The sequence below is a fragment of the Lipophrys pholis genome, assembly GCF_963383615.2.
Source record: "Lipophrys pholis genome assembly, chromosome: 8".
In the NCBI taxonomy this organism is placed as follows: domain Eukaryota; kingdom Metazoa; phylum Chordata; class Actinopteri; order Blenniiformes; family Blenniidae; genus Lipophrys; species Lipophrys pholis.
Genome location: NC_137630.1, coordinates 364,966 through 391,816, shown reverse-complemented (window position 1 = coordinate 391,816; position 26,851 = coordinate 364,966).

The window sequence follows — 26,851 nt, the reverse complement described above, 5'->3', positions numbered from 1 at the left end:
TCCAGCAGTCCAGCAGTGTGGTCCAGCAGTCCAGCAGTCTGGTCCAGCAGTCCACCAGCCTGGTCCACCAGACGAGCAATGTAGTCCAGCAGTCCAGCAGTCTGGTCCAGCAGTCCCCCAGTCTGGTTCTTCAACCAGCAGTGTGGTCCCGTCGTCCACCAGTGTGATCCACCAGTCTGGTCCACCAACCAGAAGTGTGGTCCAGCAGTCCAGCAGTGTGATCCACCAGTCTGGTACACCAACCAGAAGTGTGGTCCAGCAGTCCAGCAGTGTAGTCCAGCAGTGTGGTCCAGCAGTCCACCAGTGTGGTCCACCAGTCTGGCTCATCAACCAGCAGTGTGGTCAAGTAGTCCACCACTCTGGTCCACCAGACCAGCATTGTGGTCCAGTAGTCCAGCAGTCTGGTCCAGCAGTCTGGTCCAGCAGTGTGATCCAGCAGTCCACTAGTGTGGTCCAGCAGTCCAGTAGTCTGGTCCAACAATTCAGTAGTCTGGTCCACCAACCAGCAGTGTGGTCCAGCAGCCCAGCACTGTGGTCCATCAGTCCAGCAGTGTGGTCCAACAGTCCACCAGTCTGGTTCACCAGTCCAGCAGTCTGGTCCAGCAGTCTGGTCCAGCAGTCTGGTCAACCAGTCCAGCAGTCTGGTCCAGCAGTCTGGTCCAGCAGTCTGGTCAACCAGTCCAGCAGTCTGGTCCAGCAGTCCAGCAGTCTGGTCCAGCAGTTCTGGTCCAGCAGTATAGCAGTCTGGTCAAGCAGTATAGCAGTCCAGCAGCCTGCTCCACCAGTCTGGTCCATCAACCAGCAGTGTGGTCCAGAGGTCAAGCAGTGTCGTCCAGCGGTCAGCAGTCTATCAGTCTGGTCCAGCAGGCCAGCAGTGTGATCCAGCAGTCCAGCAGTCTGGTCCAGCAGTCCAGCAGTGATGTCCAGCAGTCTGGATGAGGTCCAAGTCCACTACCTGCACCCTGGACCTACCGGTGTGGATCCCGGCCCGGAGCTGCAGCCTCTCAGTAGGCATGTGGGGGACGTTGACCTGCCTCACCGCTGCCAGCAGGTCCAGAGACATCTTTGCGATCTCGTCGGCGTGTCGGTCTCCATTCCTCTCAGGCAGACCGCTGACCACCATGTAGGCATCTCCAATGGTCTCCACCTGGATGGGGAGAAGACCAACAAAAGACCCGTCAGAACAAATAACAAAGGACCCGACAGAACACCAACAAAAGACCCGTCAGAACACCAACAAAGGACCCGTCAGAACAACCAACCAGAAGACCCGTCAGAACACCAACAAAAGACCCGTCAGAGCAACCAACAAAAGACTCGTCAGAAACACCAACGGAGGACCCGTCAGAGCAAATAACAAAGGACCCGACAGAACACCAACAAAAGACCCGTCAGAACACCAACAAAGGACCCGTCAGAACAACCAACCAGAAGACCTGTCAGAACAACCAACCAGAAGACCCATCAGAACAACCAACCAGAAGACCTGTTAGAACAACCAACAAAAGATCCGTCGGAACAACCAACCAGAAGACCCGTAAAAACACCAACAAAAGACAAGTCAGAACACCAACAAAAGACCCCTCAGAACAACCACCAGAAGACCCGTCAGAGCAACCAACAAAAGACTCGTCAGAAACACCAACGGAAGACCCGTCAGAGCAACCAACCAGAAGACTCGTCAGAACAAAAAACCAGAAGACCCGTCAGAACAACCAACCAGAAGACCCGTTAGATCACCAAGAAAAGACCCGTCAGAACAAACAAAAGAAGACCCATCAGAACATCCAACCAGAAGACCCGTCAGAACACCCAACAAAAGACTCATCAGAAACACCAACGGAAGACCCGTCACAGCAACCAACCAGAAGACCTGTCAGAACAACCAACCAGAAGACTCGTCAGAACAACCAACCAGAAGACCTGTCAGAACAACCGACCAGAAGACCTGTCAGAACAACCAACCAGAAGACCCGTCAGAACAACCAACAAAAGACTCGTCAGAAACACCAACGGAGGACCCCTCAGAGCAAATAACAAAGGACCCGACAGAACACCAACAAAAGACCCGTCAGAACACCAACAAAGGACCCGTCAGAACAACCAACCAGAAGACCTGTTAGAACAACCAACAAAAGATCCGTCGGAACAACCAACCAGAAGACCCGTAAAAACACCAACAAAAGACAAGTCAGAACACCAACAAAAGACCCCTCAGAACAACCACCAGAAGACCCGTCGGAGCAACCAACAAAAGACTCGTCAGAAACACCAACGGAAGACCCGTCAGAGCAACCAACCAGAGGACCTCTCAGAACAACCAACCAGAAGACTTGTCAGAACAAAAAACCAGAAGACCCGTCAGAACAACCAACCAGAAGACCCGTTAGATCACCAAGAAAAGACCCGTCAGAACAAACAAAAGAAGACCCATCAGAACATCCAACCAGAAGACCCGTCAGAACACCCAACAAAAGACTCGTCAGAAACACCAACGGAAGACCCGTCAGAGCAACCAACCAGAAGACCTGTCAGAACGACCAACCAGAAGACTCGTTAGAACAACCAACCAGAAGACCCATCAGAACATCCAACCAGAAGACCCGTAAGAACAACCAACAAAAGACCCGTCAGAAGAACCAACCAGACGACTGGTCAAAACAACCAACCAAAAGACCCGTCAGAACAACCAACCAGAATGGATCCATCATCCACTGGATCCATTCTGCTCCAGTGTCCTGTCATCCGGGGGCATCGGAGGAAAAAATAGTGCGCCAAATGGACCTACAGAACCAAAGTAAGGCTTTGCCCGCTGGACAAGCAGAACATGGTTGGATGACTATTTTCTTCTTCTTTATCCTTTTTCAACCTTGGGATGTGACCCAGCGTCTCTCCGCTCCAGCTGCAGCGCTCTGCCTCCTCGGGGGACGAGGCAGAGCGCTGGTCCCTGGATAGGCTCCGAAGCAAGAGTCACGAGTAGCAGTTTGATGGCGAAACTGGACCAACGTTGTAATCCCAAAGTAAATGAAACTGTAGAAAGGGACATATTTTTGCACGGAGCCCAGCTCCGGTTGAAGCTATTGACAAATACGTTAAGGACTTGAGAACACTGGTGAGCAGCTGCAATTTCGGCAACTCAAAAGATTCCCTGATAAGGTTCAGGGTTGTTTGTGGCCCAAACAGCTCCAGTTGGAGGGAAAGACTACTGAGAGAGGACCATCTGAATCTGGATAAATGTCCACTGATTTGTAAACCAATGGAGATTTCACATGAAAACAGCAAAACAATAGAAGGACATGGCGCGGAAGACGTACATGCGATCAAACATTCAACAAGGAAAGTCAAGATCAGTGAAATATCTTACAAGTACTGTGGAGTAACCCATAAAAGGCTCAAGCTAAAGTGGCCAGATTTTGAGAAAAAATGCAAGAAATGCTGCAAAGACAATCATTTTGCAGTGACACGTCGGTGCGAAACTGGTGTGAGAAAGCAGAAGAAAAGAGTTCCCACAGTAACAGAGATGGATTCAGATTCCTGTGAGGACATCATGACAGTCGCAGCAATAACACCAACGGCAGAGGTAGTGAACCACATCAGAGAGAAACAAAACAGCAACACTTAGCAACTGTTTGCTAGGATGATGATTCATGAAAACTTTGTGAACTTCCAGATTGACTGTGGTGCAACCTGTAACGTCGTCCCCACCAACCTGCTGGATCCACATGTGAAGTTGGAGCACAGGAACAAGGTACAGTATACAGTACAATACAGGAAGTCAAAGCTGTGTCCACGAGGCAAATGCAAAGTTAAAATGACAAACCCAAGGGATCAGGAAAAGTACAGAGTTGAGTTTCAAGTTGCCAGAGACGACTGTAAAACACCATGACTAGGAGCAAGTAAGGCGATGAAACTCCTTCAGGTCCAATCCAGAGACGACTGTAAAACACCATGACTAGGAGCAAGTGAGGCGATGAAACTCCTTCAGGTCCAATCCCAGTTCATTATGCAGGAGAGGCAGTATTGTGACAAGAGAGCTAGTGAATACAGACACTTGGCAATTGGAAGAAATAAAGACAAAGTTTCAGGACGTGTTTACAGGCGATGGCTGCCTACAAGGTGAACATCCATCCATCCATCCATCCATCCATCCACCATCCATCCATCCATCCATCCATCCACCATCCATCCATCCATCCATTGTCCTCCTCTTATCCAGTCCGGGTCTTGGGGACAGCAGTCTCAGCAGGGATGTCCAGACGTCCCTCACCCCAGACACTTCCTCCAGCTCTTCCGGTGGGACCCCAAGGCGTTCCCAGGCCAACCGAGAGACATAGTCCCTCCAGCGTGTCCTAGGTCTACCCCGAGGCCTCCTACCAGAGGGACATGCCTGGAACACCTCCTTAGGGAGGCGTCCGGGGGGCATCCCAAACAGAATGTGGAGGAGCAGCGGCTCTACTCCGAGCTCCTCCCTGGTGACTGAGCTCCTCACCCTATCTCTAAAGGCCTCTTCATCGTCCAGAAGAACAAGATGAAAGTTCGGCAGTGCGGGTCCTGCCCAACAAAATGATGTCATTTCCTTCGGCCAGCTCCCTCTGGCCAGAGAAATTAGTTTGAGCTGTTCCATCCGTCCTGGCAGAACTATGTGGGAGCTGCTCTGCCGAACATTCTGCTCTGCCGGGTGCTGCTCATGCGTGTTCCAGTTTGCACATGATTATCAGTCATATTTTAATCATATTTAGCTTGTAATATCTCTACTGTGCGAGTGCCGCAGCTCGTTAAAATGTCAAGGCTTTTACATGATGCACCTGAACGCATCACGAACAGCTGTCAGCTCCTGGAGTTAGAACCAGACCAACATGGCGCGCTGACTAAAACTCTTTATTACTGAAACAGTTCAGAGAAATGTGTTTCTGAAAGTACTGGAGGACAGAAATAAACTGCAGTTGAAAACAAAATATCAAACAGGTAAATTACTGTAATGTAATGGATTACTGGAGTAATAGATTACTAAGGCAATGTACCAAGTGTAAGTTATGCAGGGCTACAAGGGTTGATCAAAGTAAACAGTCAGTAGTCGACCGATAGCTGTGAGTTATAAAGGGTCACCTGACGGGAGGAACCTCCATGGGTCAGATCACTACAGCAGTCCACAGGTGACAACTGGTCAACAGGAGTCACCGGTCAATAGGAGTGACCAGCCAATAGGAGTGACTGGTCAATAGGAGTTACCAGCCAATAGGAGTGACTGGTCAATAGGAGTGACCAGCCAATAGGAGTGACTGGTCAATAGGAGTTACCAGCCAATTGGAGTGACTGGTCAATAGGAGTGACCAGCCAATAGAAGTGACTGGTCAATAGGAGTTACCAGCCAATAGGAGTGACTGGTCACTCTTGGTTAACAACCACAGGTTACTGGTGTGAACTACCACTTCGGTCTGTGGACCACAGGAGGCGACTCGCTGAAGCAACCAGAGAATAACTCAAACTGTTCGGCGTCACAACTGGTTATTGACCAATCAACCATCAACAGTACTTGATTACCAGTGATGCTAAATTACAGGAAGTAATTTATGATTCAAGTTAACAATGAAACAAACCTGGGATTAATAAATGAATAACTGAAGGGAGCTTAAAGTACTTCACTAGAGTGAATCACCGAGGGTGATCTACAAGTCATTCACAATAGATTAAGTAAACAAACTTGGTTATTTGTTTAGTAACAATCAGAAGTAATCAAGTAGGAGTTGGAATTAATTAAGTACGGTCGTGGTTTACTAATTAATACAATGAGTTACTTGAATGCGCTAAACCATTGAAAATGAATTAAATGCAGTTAGGATTAACTTGTGATTTATTAATTAATAATTCTGGATAATTAGATGCTGAGATGAAAGAAAACCACTGGAAAATGATCAAAACAATCTTGATTATTAATTAAATAAATTGATGAATTAATTAATTAATAAAGAATACGAATTATATATCTGCAATGAAGTCACCGACCAATAGCTTTAGAGGCAATTCAAGTTGTGATTAAATTAACTGAGTAATAAATCAATCAATAATAGTGTGAGTAATTAACCACCAAAAATGCAATAAAACACTTAAAAATGATTTAAAAGCAATCCTGGTTATCCCGGCACTAAACCTGCATTCATTCGCCAACAACCCTGAAGTGTGTTAAAGAGTTAAAATCATTGAAATTGATTTAAATCGTTTAAACTGTTAATCAACTAATATTACCGTTACTTAACCAGAGTCGGGCTCCAGCTGAAGTTAGGATCTTAAACTAAACATCAGTCTTATTAAATGAGTTAAGTTCTTCTTCCTGGTTGAAACGATAACCAGACTTTAACTTGACCAGGGAAGGAAGGCTGGGAATCCGAGCACCGACGGTTCCAACCAGCAATCGTCACCGAAAAACACCAAGAATCCTTCAATTCAACTATTAAGTCTTTATTAACTCACGTCTATTCCTAAATCATCAATCTACCAATCACATCTGATCAATAAACATCAAGGAGAACTCATGAAACAACACAATACAAAACAAAAGTGTGTGTGTGTGTGTGTGTGTGTGTGTGTGTGACTGAGAGGAGAAATTAGTGTAATGACCACAAACGTCCACCAGAGGGAGGGAGACGTCAGTGGTCCCATGCAATTACCCATGTGGCCACTGGGGGGCGTGCGACAGCGCGCAGAGAGTGCAATGACTTGAAGCGGCCACCGGATGGCGACACGACGAGAGATTGCAATTACCTACGCGACTACCAGAGGGCGCCAGACGGCACAGTGACTCAGAGTGGGCAATGGGGGTAATTCCCCACACGGTCACTAGAGGCGCCTGGCTCCCTCTGCCTGGGATAGCGTGACGTCACTGGGCTCCGTGCACGGCTCGAGAGAGAGAGAGAGAGAGAGAGAGAGAGAGAGAGAGAGAGAGAGAGAGCGCGATCGATCGATCGATCGATCGATCTGACTGGAGGCACAGGCACGACCAAATCAGTTTACACACAGAGCCCAGACCAGCTGTTCAGGCAGATGTTGGAGCTGAGGAGGGGGAGGCTCACACACGTGAAGTGATTCAGACACAGACCAGGGGCGGCGTCCCGGAGCTCCAAGCACAACAATAAACACACCGCAACAATAAAAGCACTTATTCTACTTCCTGCCAGGACTCTAAGCCTCACTCGGTTGGACGAGGGGGAAGCGTGCTTCCGTCGCCGGTTAAAATCCTTCGATTTGGCGTTTCCCAGAGAGAGTTCAACTACGGCGGGGGAATCTGAGGAGTGATCCGGGGAGTGAGCAGAAGCGAGGTTCAGGTCGGCATGCGGGGGAAGTGTACAGTTGCAGCACACGTTCAGGATCCAGGTGAAGAAGAAAACCAAAGGTAAGTCCAGCCTGAGCTTGTCCAGCGAGACGAAGGAGTCCAGGCCGGTCTCCTATGGAGGTGTTGGTCTGGGTCCACGCAGTGTCCTCTTGGAATGGCGCTGCTTCTTCCCGGGACAGAATTTATACCTTCGCGTCGTCTTCCTTGGCTCCCCGCGGTGGTGGCCGAGGTTTGGACAATCTGCGCGGGGTTGGCTTACGAGTTTCCGGGGCGGGTCTCTTTGTTCTTAAAGAAACAGCGTGGATGATGTGATTGGTGGGGCGGCCGGTGGCGAGCAGTGGGGATCATTATGGTAAACACTGGTGGCTCACATCCAGAGTCTCAGTGCACATGGACTGTTTATTCAGGAAAACATTTATGGAACTCCGTTCAGAAAAACTTGAATAGACCAAGTAAGGGCGGAGGAACGAGTTTAACATGGGGGGGCACATGTTGGAAAGCTGACACTTTATATACACAATAAAACACAATATAGAAATACCTTCTATATTACTACTTGACAAACCACTGAGAAGAACTGCTTCTCCCGCCGTCGCCACAACAAAAGGGCTCGACGCTTAAAGCAGAATGATTCCGTCATCACAGCACTGGACCCTGACTACCAAGATAAATATTTAGGAGCACACACACACTCACACGCACGCACGCACGCACGCACACACACACACACACACACAAACACACACACACACACACACAGGTGCACGGTTTAATGTTTATATTGGTGAAACTCCATTTGATTGTGGAAAAAATGTGTTTACTGAGGTTGTCTGGGAATTGAACTGGTTCTTTCAGTAACAACTTTCTGACATGTAACAACAAGACAAATAATGTGACAAAAGTTATTCACTTTTGAATATCAGATGATTAAAATACAAAAATGGTAAGTTTTAACATTATATAATTATACTTCTTAATGTTCTGCCTCTTACTAAAACCTTAAGTAGAACAATAGATAGTATAATACACCTACTCAGTTTGAAACTCAATGCAGCAAATCTGGACAATGAAAATAAAGTCTAATAAATAAACAAGATTTGTCCTTTTCCAATAACATGTTTCCGTGCGACAGTCTGGCCTTCAAAAATAAATCAAAGTAAGACCTCTCACACTAAATAGACAAGCTAAGTGCCTCCTGACAGTCTGCTGCATGAGACCTGGTCTCAGTGACCTGCATGGCGGAGGATGTCTTCACTGCAGACATGAACCCACTGAGGACACTGAGGGGACGTCCTGAAAGTCCCTCCTATCTCCTTATCTGTGGACTTTACCTGAACCCTGGATGACATCACAGGGGTAAGGAAAGGTGTTAGGAAGCTTCATAAAGGAGTTAGTGAAAGGTGTGAGGAGACTTCCAAAAGGAGTTAGTGAAAGGTGTTAGGAGACTTCCTAAAGGAGTTAAGGAAAGGTGTTAGTAGGCTTCCTAAAGGAGTTAGTGAAAGGTGTTAGGAGACTTCCAAAAGGAGTTAGTGAAAGGTGTTAGGAGGCTTCCTAAAGGAGTTAGTGAAAGGTGTTAGGAGACTTCCTAAAGGAGTTAGTGAAAGGTGTGAGGAGACTTCCAAAAGGAGTTAGTGAAAGGAATTAGGAGGCTTCCTAAAGGAGTTAGTGAAAGGTGTTAGGAGGCTTCCTAAAGGAGTTAGTAAAGGTGTTAGGAGACTTCCTAAAGGAGTTAATAAAGGTGTTAGGAGACTTCCTAAAGGAGTTAGTGAAAGGTGTTAGGAGGCTTCCTAAAGGAGTTAGTAAAGGTGTTAGGAGACTTCCTAAAGGAGTTAAGGAAAGGTGTTAGTAGGCTTCCTAAAGGAGTTAGTGAAAGGTGTTAGGAGACTTCCTAAAGGAGTTAGTGAAAGGTGTTAGGAGGCTTCCTAAAGGAGTTAGTGAAAGGTGTTAGGAGGCTTCCTAAAGGAGTTAGTAAAGGTGTTAGGAGACTTCCTAAAGGAGTTAATAAAGGTGTTAGGAGACTTCCTAAAGGAGTTAGTGAAAGGTGTTAGGAGACTTCCTAAAGGAGTTAGTGAAAGGTGTTAGGAGGCTTCCTAAAGGAGTTAGTGAAAGGTGTTAGGAGACTTCCTTAAGGAGTTAAGGAAAGGTGTTGGGAGGTTTCCTAAAGGAGTTAAGGAAAGGTGTTAGTAGGCTTCCTGAAGGAGTTAAGGAAAGGTGTTAGGAGGCTTCCTAAAGGAGTTAGTGAAAGGTGTTAGGAAACTTCCTAAAGGAGTTAAGGAAAGGTGTTAGTAGGCTTCCTAAAGGAGTTAGTGAAAGGTGTTAGTAGGCTTCCTAAAGGAGTTAGTGAAAGGTGTTTGGAGGCTTCCTAAAGGAGTTAAGGAAAGGTGTTAGGAAACTTCCTAAAGGTGTTAGTGAAAGGTGTTAGGAGGCTTCCTAAAGGAGTTAGTGAAATGTGTCAGGAAACTTCCTAAAGGAGTTAAGGAAAGGTGTTAGGAGGCTTCCTAAAGGAGTTAGTGAAAGGTGTTAGGAGACTTCCTAATGGAGTTAAGGAAAGATATTAGGAAACTTCCTAAAGTAGTCAAGGAAAAGTGTTAGGAGGCTTCATAAAGGAGTTAAGGAAAGGTGTTAGGAGACTTCCTAATGGAGTTAAGGAAAGACATTAGGAAACTTCCTAAAGGAGTCAAGGAAAAGTGTTAGGAGGCTTCATAAAGGAGTTAGGAAAGGTGTTAGGAGACTTCCTAAAGGAGTTAGTGAAAGGTGCTAGGAGGCTTCCTAAAGGAGTTAGGAAAGGTGTGAGCAAACTTCCTAAAGGAGTTAGTGAAAGGTGTTAGGAGGCTTCCTAAAGGAGTTAGTGAAAAGTGCTAGGAGGCTTCCTAAAGGAGTTAGTGAAAGGTGTTAGGAGACTTCCTAAAGGAGTTAGTGAAAGGTGTTAGGAGGCTTCCGAGAGGAGTTAGTGAAAGGTGTTAGAAGTCTTCCTAAAGGAGTTAAGGAAAGGTGTTAGGATGCTTCCTAAAGGTGTTAAGGAAAGGTGTTAGGAGGCTCCCTAAAGGAGTTAGTGAAAGGTGCTAGGAGGCTTCCTAAAGGAGTTGGGAAAGGTGTTAGGAAACTTCCTAAAGGAGTTAGTGAAAGGTGCTAGGAGGCTTCCTAAAGGAGTTGGGAAAAGTGTTAGGAAACTTCCTAAAGGAGTTAAAGAAAGGTGTTAGGAGGCTTCCTAAAGGAGTTAGGAAAGGTGTGAGCAAACTTCCTAAAGGAGTTAGTGAAAGGTGTTAGGAGACTTCCTAAAGGAGTTAGTGAAATGTGTTAGGAGGCTTCCTAAAGGAGTTAGTGAAAGGTGTTAGAAGTCTTCCTAAAGGAGTTAAGGAAAGGTGTTAGGATGCTTCCTAAAGGTGTTAAGGAAAGGTGTTAGGAGGCTCCCTAAAGGAGTTAGTGAAAGGTGCTAGGAGGCTTCCTAAAGGAGTTGGGAAAGGTGTTAGGAAACTTCCTAAAGGAGTTGGGAAAGGTGTTAGGAGGCTTCCAAAAGGAGTTAGTGAAACGTGTTCGGAGGCTTCCTAAAGGAGTTAGTGAAAGGTGCTAGGAGGCTTCCAAAAGGAGTTAGTGAAACGTGTTCGGAGGCTTCCTAAAGGAGTTAGTGAAAGGTGTTAGAAAACTTCCTAAAGGAGTTAAGGAAAGGTGTTAGAAAACTTCCTAAAGGTGTTAAGGAAAGGTGCTGGGAGGCTTCCTAAAGGAGTTAGTGAAAGGTGTTAGGAAACTTCCTAAAGGATTTAAGGAAAGGTGTTAGGAGGCTTCATAAAGGAGTTAGGAAAGGTGCTAGGAGGCTTCCTAAAGGAGTTGGGAAAGGTGTTAGGAAACTTCCTAAAGGAGTTGGGAAAGGTGTTAGGAGGCTTCCAAAAGGAGTTAGTGAAACGTGTTCGGAGGCTTCCTAAAGGAGTTAGTGAAAGGTGCTAGGAGGCTTCCAAAAGGAGTTAGTGAAACGTGTTCGGAGGCTTCCTAAAGGAGTTAGTGAAAGGTGTTAGAAAACTTCCTAAAGGAGTTAAGGAAAGGTGTTAGAAAACTTCCTAAAGGTGTTAAGGAAAGGTGCTGGGAGGCTTCCTAAAGGAGTTAGTGAAAGGTGTTAGGAAACTTCCTAAAGGATTTAAGGAAAGGTGTTAGGAGGCTTCATAAAGGAGTTAGGAAAGGTGTTAGGAAACTTCCTAAAGGAGTTAAGTAAAGGTGTTAGGAGGCTTCCTAAAGGATTTAGGAAAGGTGTGAGCAAACGTCCTAAAGGAGTTAGTGAAAGGTGTTAGGAGGCTTCCTAAAGGAGTTAGGAAAGGTGTTAGGAGGCTTCCTAAAGGAGTTAGTGAAAGGTGTTAGAAGTCTTCCTAAAGGAGTTAAGGAAAGGTGTTAGGAGGCTTCCTAAAGGATTTAGGAAAGGTGCTAGGAGGCTTCCTAAAGGAGTTAGTGAAAGGTGTTAGAAGTCTTCCTAAAGGAGTTAAGGAAAGGTGTTAGGAGGCTTCCTAAAGGATTTAGGAAAGGTGTTAGGAAGCTTCCTAAAGGTGTTAAGGAAAGGTGTTAGGAGGCTCCCTAAAGGAGTTAGTGAAAGGTGCTAGGAGGCTTCCTAAAGGAGTTGGGAAAGGTGTTAGGAAACTTCCTAAAGGAGTTAAGGAAAGGTGTTAGAAGGCTCCCTAAAGGAGTTAGTGAAAGGTGCTAGGAGGCTTCCTAAAGGAGTTGGGAAAGGTGTTAGGAAACTTCCTAAAGGAGTTGGGAAAGGTGTTCGGAAACTTCCTAAAGGAGTTAGTGAAAGGTGTTAGGAGGCTTCCTAAAGGAGTTGGGAAAGGTGTTAGGAAACTTCCAAAAGGAGTTAAGGAAAGGTGTTAGGAGGCTTCCTAAAGGAGTTAGTGAAAGGTGTAAGGAGACTTCCTAAAGGAGTTAGTTAAAGGTGTTAGGAGGCTTCCGAAAGGAGTTAGGAAAGGTGTTCGGAAACTTCCTAAAGGAGTTAGTGAAAGGTGTTAGGAGGCTTCTGAAAGGAATGAAGGAAAGGTGTTAGGAGGCTTCCTTAAGGAGTTAGTGAAAGGTGTTAGGAGGCTTCGTAAAGGAGTTAGGAAAGGTGTTAGAAGTCTTCCTTAAGGAGTTAAGGAAAGGTGTTAGGAGGCTTCCTAAAGGTGTTAGTGAAAGGTGTTAGAAGTCTTCCTAAAGGAGTTAAGGAAAGGTGTTAGGATGCTTCCTAAAGGTGTTAAGGAAAGGTGTTAGGAGGCTCCCTAAAGGAGTTAGTGAAAGGTGCTAGGAGGCTTCCTAAAGGAGTTGGGAAAGGTGTTAGGAAACTTCCTAAAGGAGTTAGTGAAAGGTGCTAGGAGGCTTCCTAAAGGAGTTGGGAAAAGTGTTAGGAAACTTCCTAAAGGAGTTAAAGAAAGGTGTTAGGAGGCTTCCTAAAGGAGTTAGGAAAGGTGTGAGCAAACTTCCTAAAGGAGTTAGTGAAAGGTGTTAGGAGACTTCCTAAAGGAGTTAGTGAAATGTGTTAGGAGGCTTCCTAAAGGAGTTAGTGAAAGGTGTTAGAAGTCTTCCTAAAGGAGTTAAGGAAAGGTGTTAGGATGCTTCCTAAAGGTGTTAAGGAAAGGTGTTAGGAGGCTCCCTAAAGGAGTTAGTGAAAGGTGCTAGGAGGCTTCCTAAAGGAGTTGGGAAAGGTGTTAGGAAACTTCCTAAAGGAGTTGGGAAAGGTGTTAGGAGGCTTCCAAAAGGAGTTAGTGAAACGTGTTCGGAGGCTTCCTAAAGGAGTTAGTGAAAGGTGTTAGAAAACTTCCTAAAGGAGTTAAGGAAAGGTGTTAGAAAACTTCCTAAAGGTGTTAAGGAAAGGTGCTGGGAGGCTTCCTAAAGGAGTTAGTGAAAGGTGTTAGGAAACTTCCTAAAGGATTTAAGGAAAGGTGTTAGGAGGCTTCATAAAGGAGTTAGGAAAGGTGTTAGGAAACTTCCTAAAGGAGTTAAGTAAAGGTGTTAGGAGGCTTCCTAAAGGATTTAGGAAAGGTGTTAGGAGGCTTCCTAAAGGAGTTAGTGAAAGGTGTTAGAAGTCTTCCTAAAGGAGTTAAGGAAAGGTGTTAGGAGGCTTCCTAAAGGATTTAGGAAAGGTGCTAGGAGGCTTCCTAAAGGAGTTAGTGAAAGGTGTTAGAAGTCTTCCTAAAGGAGTTAAGGAAAGGTGTTAGGAGGCTTCCTAAAGGATTTAGGAAAGGTGTTAGGATGCTTCCTAAAGGTGTTAAGGAAAGGTGTTAGGAGGCTCCCTAAAGGAGTTAGTGAAAGGTGCTAGGAGGCTTCCTAAAGGAGTTGGGAAAGGTGTTAGGAAACTTCCTAAAGGAGTTAAGGAAAGGTGTTAGAAGGCTCCCTAAAGGAGTTAGTGAAAGGTGCTAGGAGGCTTCCTAAAGGAGTTGGGAAAGGTGTTCGGAAACTTCCTAAAGGAGTTAGTGAAAGGTGTCAGGAGGCTTCCTAAAGGAGTTGGGAAAGGTGTTAGGAAACTTCCAAAAAGAGTTAAGGAAAGGTGTTAGGAGGCTTCCTAAAGGAGTTAGTGAAAGGTGTAAGGAAACTTCCTAAAGGAGTTAGTGAAAGGTGTAAGGAGACTTCCTAAAGGAGTTAGTGAAAGGTGTTAGGAGGCTTCTGAAAGGAATGAAGGAAAGGTGTTAGGAGGCTTCCTAAAGGAGTTAGTGAAAGATGTTAGGAGGCTTCGTAAAGGAGTTAGGAAAGGTGTTAGAAGTCTTCCTTAAGGAGTTAAGGAAAGGTGTTAGGAGGCTTCCTAAAGGTGTTAGTGAAAGGTGTTAGAAGTCTTCCTAAAGGAGTTAAGGAAAGGTGTTAGGAGGCTTCCTAAAGGCGTTAGTGAAAGGTGTTAGGAGGCTTCCTAAAGGAGTTAAGGAAAGGTGTTAGAAGGTTCCCTAAAGGAGTTAGTGAAAGGTGCTAGGAGGCTTCCTAAAGGAGTTGGGAAAGGTGTTAGGAAAATTCCTAAAGGAGTTAGTGAAAGGTGTTAGGAGACTTCCTAAAGGAGTTAGTGAAAGGTGTAAGGAGACTTCCTAAAGGAGTTAGTGAAAGATGTTAGGAGGCTTCCTAAAGGAGTTAGGAAAGGTGTTCGGAAACTTCCTAAAGGAGTTAGGAAAGGTGTTAGAAGTCTTCCTAAAGGAGTTCGTGAAAGGTGTTAGGAGGCTTCCTAAAGGAGTTAAGGAAAGGTGTTAGAAGGCTTCGTAATGGAGTTAAGGAAAGCTGTTAAGAGACTTCCTAAAGGTGTTAGTGAAAGGTGTTAGAAGTCTTCCTAAAGGAGTTAAGGAAAGGTGTTAGGAGGCTTCCTAAAGGCGTTAGTGAAAGGTGTTAGGAGGCTTCCTAAAGGAGTTAAGGAAAAGTGTTAGGAGGCTTCCTAAAGGAGTTAGGAAAGGTGTTAGGAGGCTTCCGAAAGGAGTTAGTGAAAGGTGTTCGTAAACTTCCTAAAGGAGTTAGTGAAAGGTGTAAGGAGACTTCCTAAAGGAGTTAGTGAAAGGTGTTAGGAGGCTTCTTAAAAGGAGTTAGTGAAATGTGTTAGGAGGCTTCCTAAAGGAGTTAGTGAAAAGTGTGGAGGCTTCCTAAAGGAGTTAGTGAAAAGTGTGGAGGCTTCCTAAAGGAGTTAGTGAAAGCTGTTAAGAGACTTCCTAAAGGAGTTAGGAAGCTTCCGAAAGGAGATAGGAAAGGTGTTCGGAAACTTCCTAAAGGAGTTAGTGAAAGGTGTAAGGAGACTTCCTAAAGGAGTTAGTGAAAGGTGTTAGGAGGCTTCCGAAAGGAATGAAGGAAAGGTGTTAGGAGGCTTCCTAAAGGTTTTAGTGAAAGGTGTTAGAAGTCTTCCTTAAGGAGTTAAGGAAAGGTGTTAGAAGTCTTCCTAAAGGAGTTAGGAGGCTTCCTAAAGGCGTTAGTTAAAGGTGTTATGAGGCTTCCTAAAGGAGTTAAGGAAAGGTGTTAGAAGGCTCCCTAAAGGAGTTAGTGAAAGGTGCTATGAGGCTTCCTAAAGGAGTTGGGAAAGGTGTAGGAAAATTCCTAAAGGAGTTAGTGAAAGGTGTTAGGAGGCTTCCTAAAGGAGTTAGTGAAAGGTGTTAAGAAACTTCCTAAAGGAATTAAGGAAAGGTGTTAGGAGGCTTCCTAAAGGAGTTAGTGAAAGGTGCTAGGATGCTTCTTAAAGGAGTTGGGAAAGGTGTAGGAAAATTCCTAAAGGAGTTAGTGAAAGGTGTTAGGAGGCTTCCTAAAGGAGTTAGTGAAAGGTGTTAGGAAACTTCCTAAAGGAGTTAAGGAAAGGTGTTAGAAGGCTTCGTAATGGAGTTAAGGAAAGCTGTTAAGAGACTTCGTAAAGTAGTTAGGAAAGGTGTTAGGAGGCTTCCGAAAGGAGTTAGGAAAGGTGTTCGGAAACTTCCTAAAGGAGTTAGTGAAAGGTGTTAGAAGGCTTCCGAAAGGAGTTAAGGAAAGGTGTTAGGAAACTTCCTAAAGGAGTTAGTGAAAGGTGCTAGGAGGCTTCCTAAAGGAGTTGGGAAAGGTGTTAGGAAACTTCCTAAAGGAGTTGGGAAAGGTGTTAGGAAACTTCTTAAAGGAGTTGGGAAAGGTGTTAGGAGGCTTCCTCAAGGAGTTGGGAAAGGTGTTAGGAAACTTCCTAAAGGAGTTGGGAAAGGTGTTAGGAAACTTCTTAAAGGAGTTGGGAAAGGTGTTAGGAGGCTTCCTCAAGGAGTTAGGAAAGGTGTTAGAAGTCTTCCTAAAGGAGTTAAGGAAAGGTGTTAGGAGGCTTCCTAAAGGTGTTAGTGAAAGGTGTTAGGAGACTTCTTAAAGGAGTTAAGGAAAGGTGGTAGGAGGCTTCCTAAAGGAGTTAAGGAAAGGTGTTAGAAGGCTCCCTAAAGGAGTTAGTGAAAGGTGCTAGGAGGCTTCCTGAACGAGTTGGGAAAGGTGTTAGGAAACTTCCTATAGGAGTTGGGAAAGGTGTTAGGAGGCTTCCTAAAGGAGTTAGGAAAGGTGTTAGGAGGCTTCCTAAAGGAGTTAAGGAAAGGTGTAAGGAGACTTCCTAAAGGAGTTCGGAAAGGTGTTAGGAGGCTTCCTTACATGTTGCTCTGCTCTATGTTACTCTCTCTTACCTGTTGGTCTGTTATATGTTACTCTCTCTCATCTGTTGGTCTGCTCTATGTTACTCTCTCTTACCTGTTGTTCTGCTCTATGTTACTCTCTCTGACCTGTTGTTCTGCTCTATGTTACTCTCTCGTACCTGTTGCTCTGTTATATGTTACTCTCTCTCTCCTATCTGTTTCTCTGTTATATGTTACTCTCTCTCTCTCCTACCCGTTGGTCTGTTATATGTTACTCCCTCTTTCCTGTTGCTCTGTTATATGTTACTCTCACTAACCTGTTGGTCTGTTATATGTTACTCTCCCTCTCCTACCTGTTGGTCTGTTATATGTTACTCTCTCCTACCTGTTGGTATGTTATATGTTACTCTCTCTTACCTGTTGCTCTGTCATATGTTACTCTCACTAACCTGTTGGTCTGTTATATGTTACTCTCCCTCTCCTACCTGTTCGCCTGTTATATGTTACTCTCTCTCTCTCTTTCCTGTTGCTCTGTTATATGTTACTCTCTCTCTCTCTTTCCTGTTGGTCTGTTATATGTTACTCTCTCTTACCTGTTGCTCGGTTATATGTTACTCTCTCCTACCGGTTGGTATGTTATATGTTACTCTCTCTCGCCTATCTGTTGTTCTGTTATATGTTACTCTCTCTTACCTGTTGGTTTGTTATATGTTACTCTCTCCTACGTATTGGTCTGTTATATGTTACTCTCTGTTACCTGTTGGTTTGTTATATGTTACTCTCTCCTACCTGTTGGTCTGTTATATGTTACTCTCTCTTACCTGTTGCTCTGTTATATGTTACTCTTTCTTACCTGTTGGTCTGTTATATGTTACTCTCTCTCTCTCCTACCTGTTGCTCTGTTATATGATACTCTCTCTCTCTCCTACCCGTTGGTCTGTTATATGTTACTCTCTCTCTCTTACCTGTTGGTCTGTTATATGTTACTCTCTCTCTCCTACCTGTTGCTCTGTTATATATTACTCTCTCTCTCCTACCTGTTGGTCTGTTATATGTTACTCTCTCTTACCTGTTGCTCTATTATATGTTACTCTATCTTACCTGTTGCTCTGTTATATGTTACTCTCTCTTACCTGTTGGTCTGTTATATGTTACTCTCTCTCTCCTACCTGTTGCTCTGTTATATGTTACTCTCTCTCTCCTACCCGTTGGTCTGTTATATGTTACTCTCTCTCTTTACCTGTTGGTCTGTTATATGTTACTCTCTCTCTCCTACCCGTTGGTCTGTTATATGTTACTCTCTCTCTTTACCTGTTGGTCTGTTATATGTTACTCTCTCTCTCCTACCTGTTGCTCTGTTATATGTTACTCTCTCTCTCCTACCTGTTGCTCTATTATATGTTACTCTCTCTCTCTTACCTGTTGGTCTGTTATATGTTACTCTCTCTCTCCTACCCGTTGGTCTGTTATATGTTACTCTCTCTCTCTCCTACCCGTTGGTCTGTTATATGTTACTCTCTCTCTCCTACCCGTTGGTCTGTTATATGTTACTCTCTCTCTCTTTCCTGTTGCTCTGTTATATGTTACTCTCTCTCTCCTACCTGTTGGTCTGTTATATGTTACTCCCTCTTTCCTGTTGCTCTGTTATATGTTACTCTCTCTCTCTTTCCTGTTGGTCTGTTATATGTTACTCTCTCCTACCGGTTGGTATGTTATATGTTACTCTCTCTCTCTCCTACGTATTGGTCTGTTATATGTTACTCTCTCTCGCCTATCTGTTGTTCTGTTATATGTTACTCTCTCTTACCTGTTGCTCTGTTATATGTTACTCTTTCTTACCTGTTGGTCTGTTATATGTTACTCTCTCTCTCCTACCTGTTGCTCTGTTATATGTTACTCTCTCTCTCCTACCCGTTGGTCTGTTATATGTTACTCTCTCTCTCTTACCTGTTGGTCTGTTATATGTTACTCTCTCTCTCCTACCTGTTGCTCTGTTATATGTTACTCTTTCTTACCTGTTGGTCTGTTATATGTTACTCTCTCTCTCCTACCTGTTGCTCTGTTATATGTTACTCTCTCTCTCCTACCCGTTGGTCTGTTATATGTCACTCTCTCTCTCTTACCTGTTGGTCTGTTATATGTTACTCTCTCTCTCCTACCTGTTGCTCTGTTATATGTTACTCTCTCTCTCCTACCCGTTGGTCTGTTATATGTTACTCTCTCTCTCCTACCTGTTGGTCTGTTATATTTTACTCTCTCTCTCATACCTGTTGGTCTGTTATATGTTACTCCCTCTTTCCTGTTGCTCTGTTATATGTTACTCTCACTAACCTGTTGCTCTGTTATATGTTACTCTCTCTCTCCTACCTGTTGCTCTGTTATATGTTACTCTCTCTCTCCTACCCGTTGGTCTGTTATATGTTACTCTTTCTTACCTGTTGGTCTGTTATATGTTACTCTTTCTTACCTGTTGGTCTGTTATATGTTACTCTCTCTCTCCTACCTGTTGCTCTGTTATATGATACTCTCTCTCTCTCCTACCCATTGGTCTGTTATATGTTACTCTCTCTCTCTTACCTGTTGGTCTGTTATATGTTACTCTCTCTCTCCTACCTGTTGCTCTGTTATATGATACTCTCTCTCTCTCCTACCCATTGGTCTGTTATATGTTACTCTCTCTCTCTTACCTGTTGGTCTGTTATATGTTACTCTCTCTCTCCTACCTGTTGCTCTGTTATATATTACTCTCTCTCTCCTACCTGTTGGTCTGTTATATTTTACTCTCTCTCTCTCATACCTGTTGGTCTGTTATATGTTACTCTCTCTTACCTGTTGCTCTATTATATGTTACTCTCTCTTACCTGTTGGTCTGTTATATGTTACTCTCTCTTACCTGTTGCTCTGTTATATGTTACTCTCTCTTACCTGTTGGTCTGTTATATGTTACTCTCTCTCTCCTACCTGTTGCTCTGTTATATGTTACTCTCTCTCTCCTACCCGTTGGTCTGTTATATGTTACTCTCTCTCTCCTACCCGTTGGTCTGTTATATGTTACTCTCTCTCTTTACCTGTTGGTCTGTTATATGTTACTCTCTCTCTCCTACCCGTTGGTCTGTTATATGTTACTCTCTCTCTTTACCTGTTGGTCTGTTATATGTTACTCTCTCTCTCCTAACTGTTGCTCTGTTATATGTTACTCTCTCTCTCCTACCCGTTGGTCTGTTATATGTTACTCTCTCTCTTTACCTGTTGGTCTGTTATATGTTACTCTCTCTCTCCTACCTGTTGCTCTGTTATATGTTACTCTCTCTCTCCTACCCGTTGGTCTGTTATATGTTACTCTCTCTCTCCTACCTGTTGCTCTATTATATGTTACTCTCTCTCTCTTACCTGTTGGTCTGTTATATGTTACTCTCTCTCTCCTACCTGTTGCTCTGTTATATGTTACTCTCTCTCTCCTACCTGTTGCTCTATTATATGTTACTCTCTCTCTCTTACCTGTTGGTCTGTTATATGTTACTCTCTCTCTCCTACCCGTTGGTCTGTTATATGTTACTCTCTCTCTCTCCTACCCGTTGGTCTGTTATATGTTACTCTCTCTCTCCTACCCGTTGGTCTGTTATATGCTACTCTCTCTCTCTTTCCTGTTGCTCTGTTATATGTTACTCTCTCTCTCACTAACCTATTGGTCTGTTATATGTTACTCTCTCTCTCTCTCTCCTACCTGTTGGTCTGTTATATGTTACTCTCTCTTACCTGTTGCTCTGTTATATCTTACTCTCTCTCTCTCCTACCCGTTTGTCTGTTATATGTTACTCTCTCCTACCTGTTGGTATGTTATATTTTACTCTCTCTTACCTGTTGCTCTGTTATATGTTACTCTCTCTTACCTGTTGCTCTGTTATATGTTACTCTCTCTCTCTTTCCTGTTGGTCTGTTATATGTTACTCTCTCTCTCCTACCTGTTGCTCTGTTATATGTTACTCTCTCTCTCCTACCCGTTGGTCTGTTATATGCTACTCTCTCCTACGTATTGGCCTGTTATATGTTACTCTCTCTTACCTGTTGGTTTGTTATATGTTACTCTCTCCTACGTATTGGTCTGTTATATGTTACTCTCTCTTACCTGTTGGTTTGTTATATGTTACTCTCTCCTACCTGTTGGTCTGTTATATTTTACTCTCTCTCTCTCCTACCTGTTGGTCTGTTATATGTTACTCTCTCTTACCTGTTGCTCTGTTATAAGTTACTCTCTCTCGCTTTCCTGTTGCTCTGTTATATGTTACTCTCTCTCTCCTACCCGTTGATCTGTTATATGTTACTCTCTCTCTCCTACCTGTTGCTCTGTTATATGTTACTCTCTCTCTCCTACCTGTTGCTCTGTTATATGTTACTCTCTCTCTCACTAACCTATTGGTCTGTTATATGTTACTCTCTCTCTCTTACCTGTTGCTCTGTTATAAGTTACTCTCTCTCGCTTTCCTGTTGGTCTGTTATATGTTACTCTCTCTCTCCTACATGTTGCTCTGTTATATGTTACTCTCTCTCTCCTACCCGTTGATCTGTTATATGTTACTCTCTCTCTCCTACCTGTTGCTCTGTTATATGTTACTCTCTCTCGCTTTCCTGTTGGTCTGTTATATGTTACTCTCTCTCTCCTACATGTTGCTCTGTTATATGTTACTCTCTCTCTCCTACCCGTTGATCTGTTATATGTTACTCTCTCTCTCCTACCTGTTGCTCTGTTATATGTTACTCTCTCTCTCCTACCTGTTGCTCTGTTATATGTTACTCTCTCTCTCACTAACCTGTTGGTCTGTTATATGTTACTCTCTCTCTCCTACCTGTTGCTCTGTTATATGTTACTCTCTCCTACGTATTGGCCTGTTATATGTTACTCTCTCTTACCTGTTGGTTTGTTATATGTTACTCTCTCCTACGTATTGGCCTGTTATATGTTACTCTCTCTTACCTGTTGGTCTGTTATATGTTACTATCTCCTACCTGTTGGTCTGTTATAAGTTACTCTCTCTCTCTTTCCTGTTGGTCTGTTATATGTTACTCTCTCCTACCTATTGGTATGTTATATGTTACTCTCTCTTACCTGTTGCTCGGTTATATGTTACTCTCACTAACCTGTTTGTCTGTTATATGTTACTCTCTCTCTCCTACGTATTGGTCTGTTATATGTTACTCTCTCTTACCTGTTGCTCTGTTATATGTTACTCTCTCTCTCTCTCTTTCCTGTTGGTCTGTTATATGTTACTCTCTCCTATGTATTGGTCTGTTATATATTACTCTCTCTCTCTCCTACCTGTTCGTCTGTTATATATTACTCTCTCTTACCTGTTGCTCTGATATATGTTACTCTCTCCTACGTATTGGTCTGTTATATATTACTCTCTCTCTCTCTCCTACCTGTTGGTCTGTTATATATTACTCTCTCTTACCTGTTGCTCTGCTCTATGTTACTCTCTCTTACCTGTTGCTCTGTTATATGTTACACTCTCTTACCTGTTGCTCTGTTATATCTTACTCTCTCTCTCTCCTACCTGTTGCTCTGTATATGTTACTCTCTCTTACCTGTTGCTCTGTTATATGTTACTCTCTCTCTCTTTCCTGTTGGTATGTAATATGTTACTCTCTCTCTCTTTCCTGTTGGTCTGTTATATGTTACTCTCTCTCTCTTTCCTGTTGCTCTGTTATATGTTACTCTCTCTCTCCTACCTGTTGCTCTGTTATATGTTACTCTCTCTCTCACTAACCTGTTGGTCTGTTATATGTTACTCTCTCCTACGTATTGGTCTGTTATATGTTACTCTCTCTTAGCTGTTGGTTAGTTATATGTTACTCTCTCCTACGTATTGGTCTGTTATATGTTACTCTCTCTTACCTGTTGGTTTGTTATATGTTACTCTCTCTCTCCTACCTGTTGCTCTGTTATATGTTACTCTCTCTCTCCTACCTGTTGCTCTGTTATATGTTACTCTCTCTCTCACTAACCTGTTGGTCTGTTATATGTTACTCTCTCCTACGTATTGGTCTGTTATATGTTACTCTCTCTTAGCTGTTGGTTAGTTATATGTTACTCTCTCCTACGTATTGGTCTGTTATATGTTACTCTCTCCTACCTGTTGGTCTGTTATATTTTACTCTCTCTCTCTCCTACCCGTTTGTCTGTTGTATGTTACTCTCTCTTACCTGTTGGTCTGTTATATGTTACTCTCTCTCTCCTACCTGTTGCTCTATTATATGTTACTCTCTCTCTCTTACCTGTTGGTCTGTTATAAGTTACTCTCTCTCTCTTTCCTGTTGGTCTGTTATATGTTACTCTCTCTCTCTCCTACCTGTTGGTCTGTTAAATGTTACTCTCTCTTACCTGTTGCTCGGTTATATGTTACTCTCACTAACCTGTTGGTCTGTTATATGTTACTCTCTCCTACGTATTGGCCTGTTATATGTTACTCTCTCCTACCTGTTGGTATGTTATATTTTACTCTCTCTTACCTGTTGCTCGGTTATATGTTACTCTCTCTTACCTGTTGGTTTGTTATATGTTACTCTCTCCTACATTTTGGTCTGTTATATGTTACTCTCTCTCTCTCTTTCCTGTTGGTCTGTTATATGTTACTCTCTCTTACCTGTTGCTCTGTTATATGTTACTCTCTCTTACCTGTTGCTCTGTTATATGTTACTCTCTCTCTCTCTTTCCTGTTGGTCTGTTATATGTTACTCTCTCCTACATTTTGGTCTGTTATATGTTACTCTCTCTCTCCTACCTGTGGTTCTGCTCTATATTACTCTCTCTTACCTGTTGCTCTGTTATATGTTACTCTCTCTCTCTCTTTCCTGTTGGTCTGTTATATGTTACTCTCTCCTACGTATTGGTCTGTTATATATTACTCTCTCTCTCTCCTACCTGTTGGTCTGTTATATGTTACTCTCTCTTACCTGTTGCTCTGTTATATGTTACTCTCTCCGACCTGTTGGTCTGTTATATGTTACTCTCTCTCTCTTTCCTGTTGCTCTGTTATATGTTACTCTCTCTTACCTGTTGCTCTGTTATATGTTACTCTCTCTCTCTTTCCTGTTGGTATGTTATATGTTACTCTCTCTCTCTTTCCTGTTGCTCTGTTATATGTTACTCTCTCTCTCCTACCTGTTGCTCTGTTATATGTTACTCTCTCTCTCCTACCTGTTGCTCTGTTATATGTTACTCTCTCTCTCACTAACCTGTTGGTCTGTTATATGTTACTCTCTCCTACGTATTGGTCTGTTATATGTTACTCTCTCTTAGCTGTTGGTTAGTTATATGTTACTCTCTCCTACGTATTGGTCTGTTATATGTTACTCTCTCCTACCTGTTGGTCTGTTATATTTTACTCTCTCTCTCTCCTACCCGTTTGTCTGTTGTATGTTACTCTCTCTTACCTGTTGGTCTGTTATATGTTACTCTCTCTCTCCTACCTGTTGCTCTATTATATGTTACTCTCTCTCTCTTACCTGTTGGTCTGTTATAAGTTACTCTCTCTCTCTTTCCTGTTGGTCTGTTATATGTTACTCTCTCTCTCTCCTACCTGTTGGTCTGTTAAATGTTACTCTCTCTTACCTGTTGCTCGGTTATATGTTACTCTCACTAACCTGTTGGTCTGTTATATGTTACTCTCTCCTACGTATTGGCCTGTTATATGTTACTCTCTCCTACCTGTTGGTATGTTATATTTTACTCTCTCTTACCTGTTGCTCGGTTATATGTTACTCTCTCTTACCTGTTGGTTTGTTATATGTTACTCTCTCCTACATTTTGGTCTGTTATATGTTACTCTCTCTCTCTCTTTCCTGTTGGTCTGTTATATGTTACTCTCTCTTACCTGTTGCTCTGTTATATGTTACTCTCTCTTACCTGTTGCTCTGTTATATGTTACTCTCTCTCTCTCTTTCCTGTTGGTCTGTTATATGTTACTCTCTCCTACATTTTGGTCTGTTATATGTTACTCTCTCTCTCCTACCTGTGGTTCTGCTCTATATTACTCTCTCTTACCTGTTGCTCTGTTATATGTTACTCTCTCTCTCTCTCTTTCCTGTTGGTCTGTTATATGTTACTCTCTCCTACGTATTGGTCTGTTATATATTACTCTCTCTCTCTCCTACCTGTTGGTCTGTTATATGTTACTCTCTCTTACCTGTTGCTCTGTTATATGTTACTCTCTCCGACCTGTTGGTCTGTTATATGTTACTCTCTCTCTCTTTCCTGTTGCTCTGTTATATGTTACTCTCTCTTACCTGTTGCTCTGTTATATGTTACTCTCTCTCTCTTTCCTGTTGGTATGTTATATGTTACTCTCTCTCTCTTTCCTGTTGCTCTGTTATATGTTACTCTCTCTCTCTTTCCTGTTGGTCTGTTATATGTTACTCCCTCTTTCCTGTTGCTCTGTTATATGTTACTCTCACTAACCTGTTGGTCTGTTATATGTTACTCTCACTAACCTGTTGGTCTGTTATATGTTACTCTCTCTCTCCTACGTATTGGTCTGTTATATGTTACTCTCTCTTACCTGTTGCTCTTTTATATGTTACTCTCTCTCTTACCTGTTGCTCTGTTATATGTTACTCTCTCTCGCTTTCCTGTTGGTCTGTTATATGTTACTCTCTCCTACCTGTTGGTTTGTTATATGTTACTCTCTCCTACGTATTGGTCATTTATATGTTACTCTCTCTTACCTGTTGGTTTTTTTTATGTTACTCTCTCCTACCTGTTGGTCTGTTATATTTTACTCTCTCTCTCTCCTACCTGTTGGTCTGTTATATGTTACTCTCTCTTACCTGTTGCTCTGTTATAAGTTACTCTCTCTCGCTTTCCTGTTGGTCTGTTATATGTTACTCTCTCCTACCTGTTGCTCTGTTATATGTTACTCTCTCTCTCCTACCCGTTGGTCTGTTATATGTTACTCTCACTAACCTGTTGGTCTGTTATATGTTACTCTCTCCTACGTATTGGCCTGTTATATGTTACTCTCTCTTACCTGTTGGTTTGTTATATGTTACTCTCTCCTACGTATTGGTCATTTATATGTTACTCTCTCTTACCTGTTGGTTTTTTTTATGTTACTCTCTCCTACCTGTTGGTCTGTTATATTTTACTCTCTCTCTCTCCTACCTGTTGGTCTGTTATAAGTTACTCTCTCTCGCTTTCCTGTTGGTCTGTTATATGTTACTCTCTCCTACCTGTTGGTCTGTTATATTTTACTCTCTCTCTCTCCTACCTGTTGGTCTGTTATAAGTTACTCTCTCTCGCTTTCCTGTTGGTCTGTTATATGTTACTCTCTCCTACCTGTTGGTATGTTATATGTTACTCTCTCTTACCTGTTGCTCGGTTATATGTTACTCTCACTAACCTGTTGGTCTGTTATATGTTACTCTCTCTCTCCTACGTATTGGTCTGTTATATGTTACTCTCTCTTACCTGTTGGTTTGTTATATGTTACTCTCTCCTACATTTTGGTCTGTTATATGTTACTCTCTCTCGCCTACCTGTGGTTCTGCTCTATGTTACTCTCTCTTACCTGTTGCTCTGTTATATGTTACCCTCTCTCTCTCTTTCCTGTTGGTCTGTTATATGTTACTCTCTCTCTCCTACCTGTTGGTATGTTATATGTTATTCTCTCTTACCTGTTGCTCGGTTATATGTTACTCTCACTAACCTGTTGGTTTGTTATATGTTACTCTCTCCTACGTATTGGTCTGTTATATGTTACTCTCTCTCTCTCCTACCTGTTGGTCTGTTATATGTTACTCTCTCTTACCTGTTGCTCTGTTATATGTTACTCTCTCCGACCTGTTGGTCTGTTATATGTTACTCTCTCTCTCCTACCTGTTTTTCTGCTCTATGTTACTCTCTCTTACCTGTTGCTCTGTTATATGTTACTCTCTCCTACCTGTTGCTCTGTTATATGTTACTCTCTCTTACCTGTTGCTCTGTTATATGTTACTCTCTCTCTCTTTCCTGTTGGTATGTTATATGTTACTCTCTCTCACTAACCTGTTGCTCTGTTATATGTTACTCTCTCTCTTACCTGTTGCTCTGCTCTATGTTACTCTCTCTCTCCTACCCGTTGGTCTGTTATATGTTACTCTCTCCTACCTGTTGGTATGTTATATGTTACTCTCTCTTACCTGTTGCTCGGTTATATGTTACTCTCATTAACATGTTGGTTTGTTATATGTTACTCTCTCCTACGTATTGGCCTGTTATATGTTACTCTCTCCTACCTGTTGGTCTGTTATATTTTACTCTCTCTCTCTCCTACCTGTATGTCTGTTATATGTTACTCTCTCTTACCTGTTGCTCTGTTATAAGTTACTCTCTCTCGCTTTCCTGTTGGTCTGTTATATGTTACTCTCTCCTACCTGTTGGTATGTTATATGTTACTCTCTCTTACCTGTTGGTCTGTTATATGTTACTCTCTCTTACCTGTTGGTTTGTTATATGTTACTC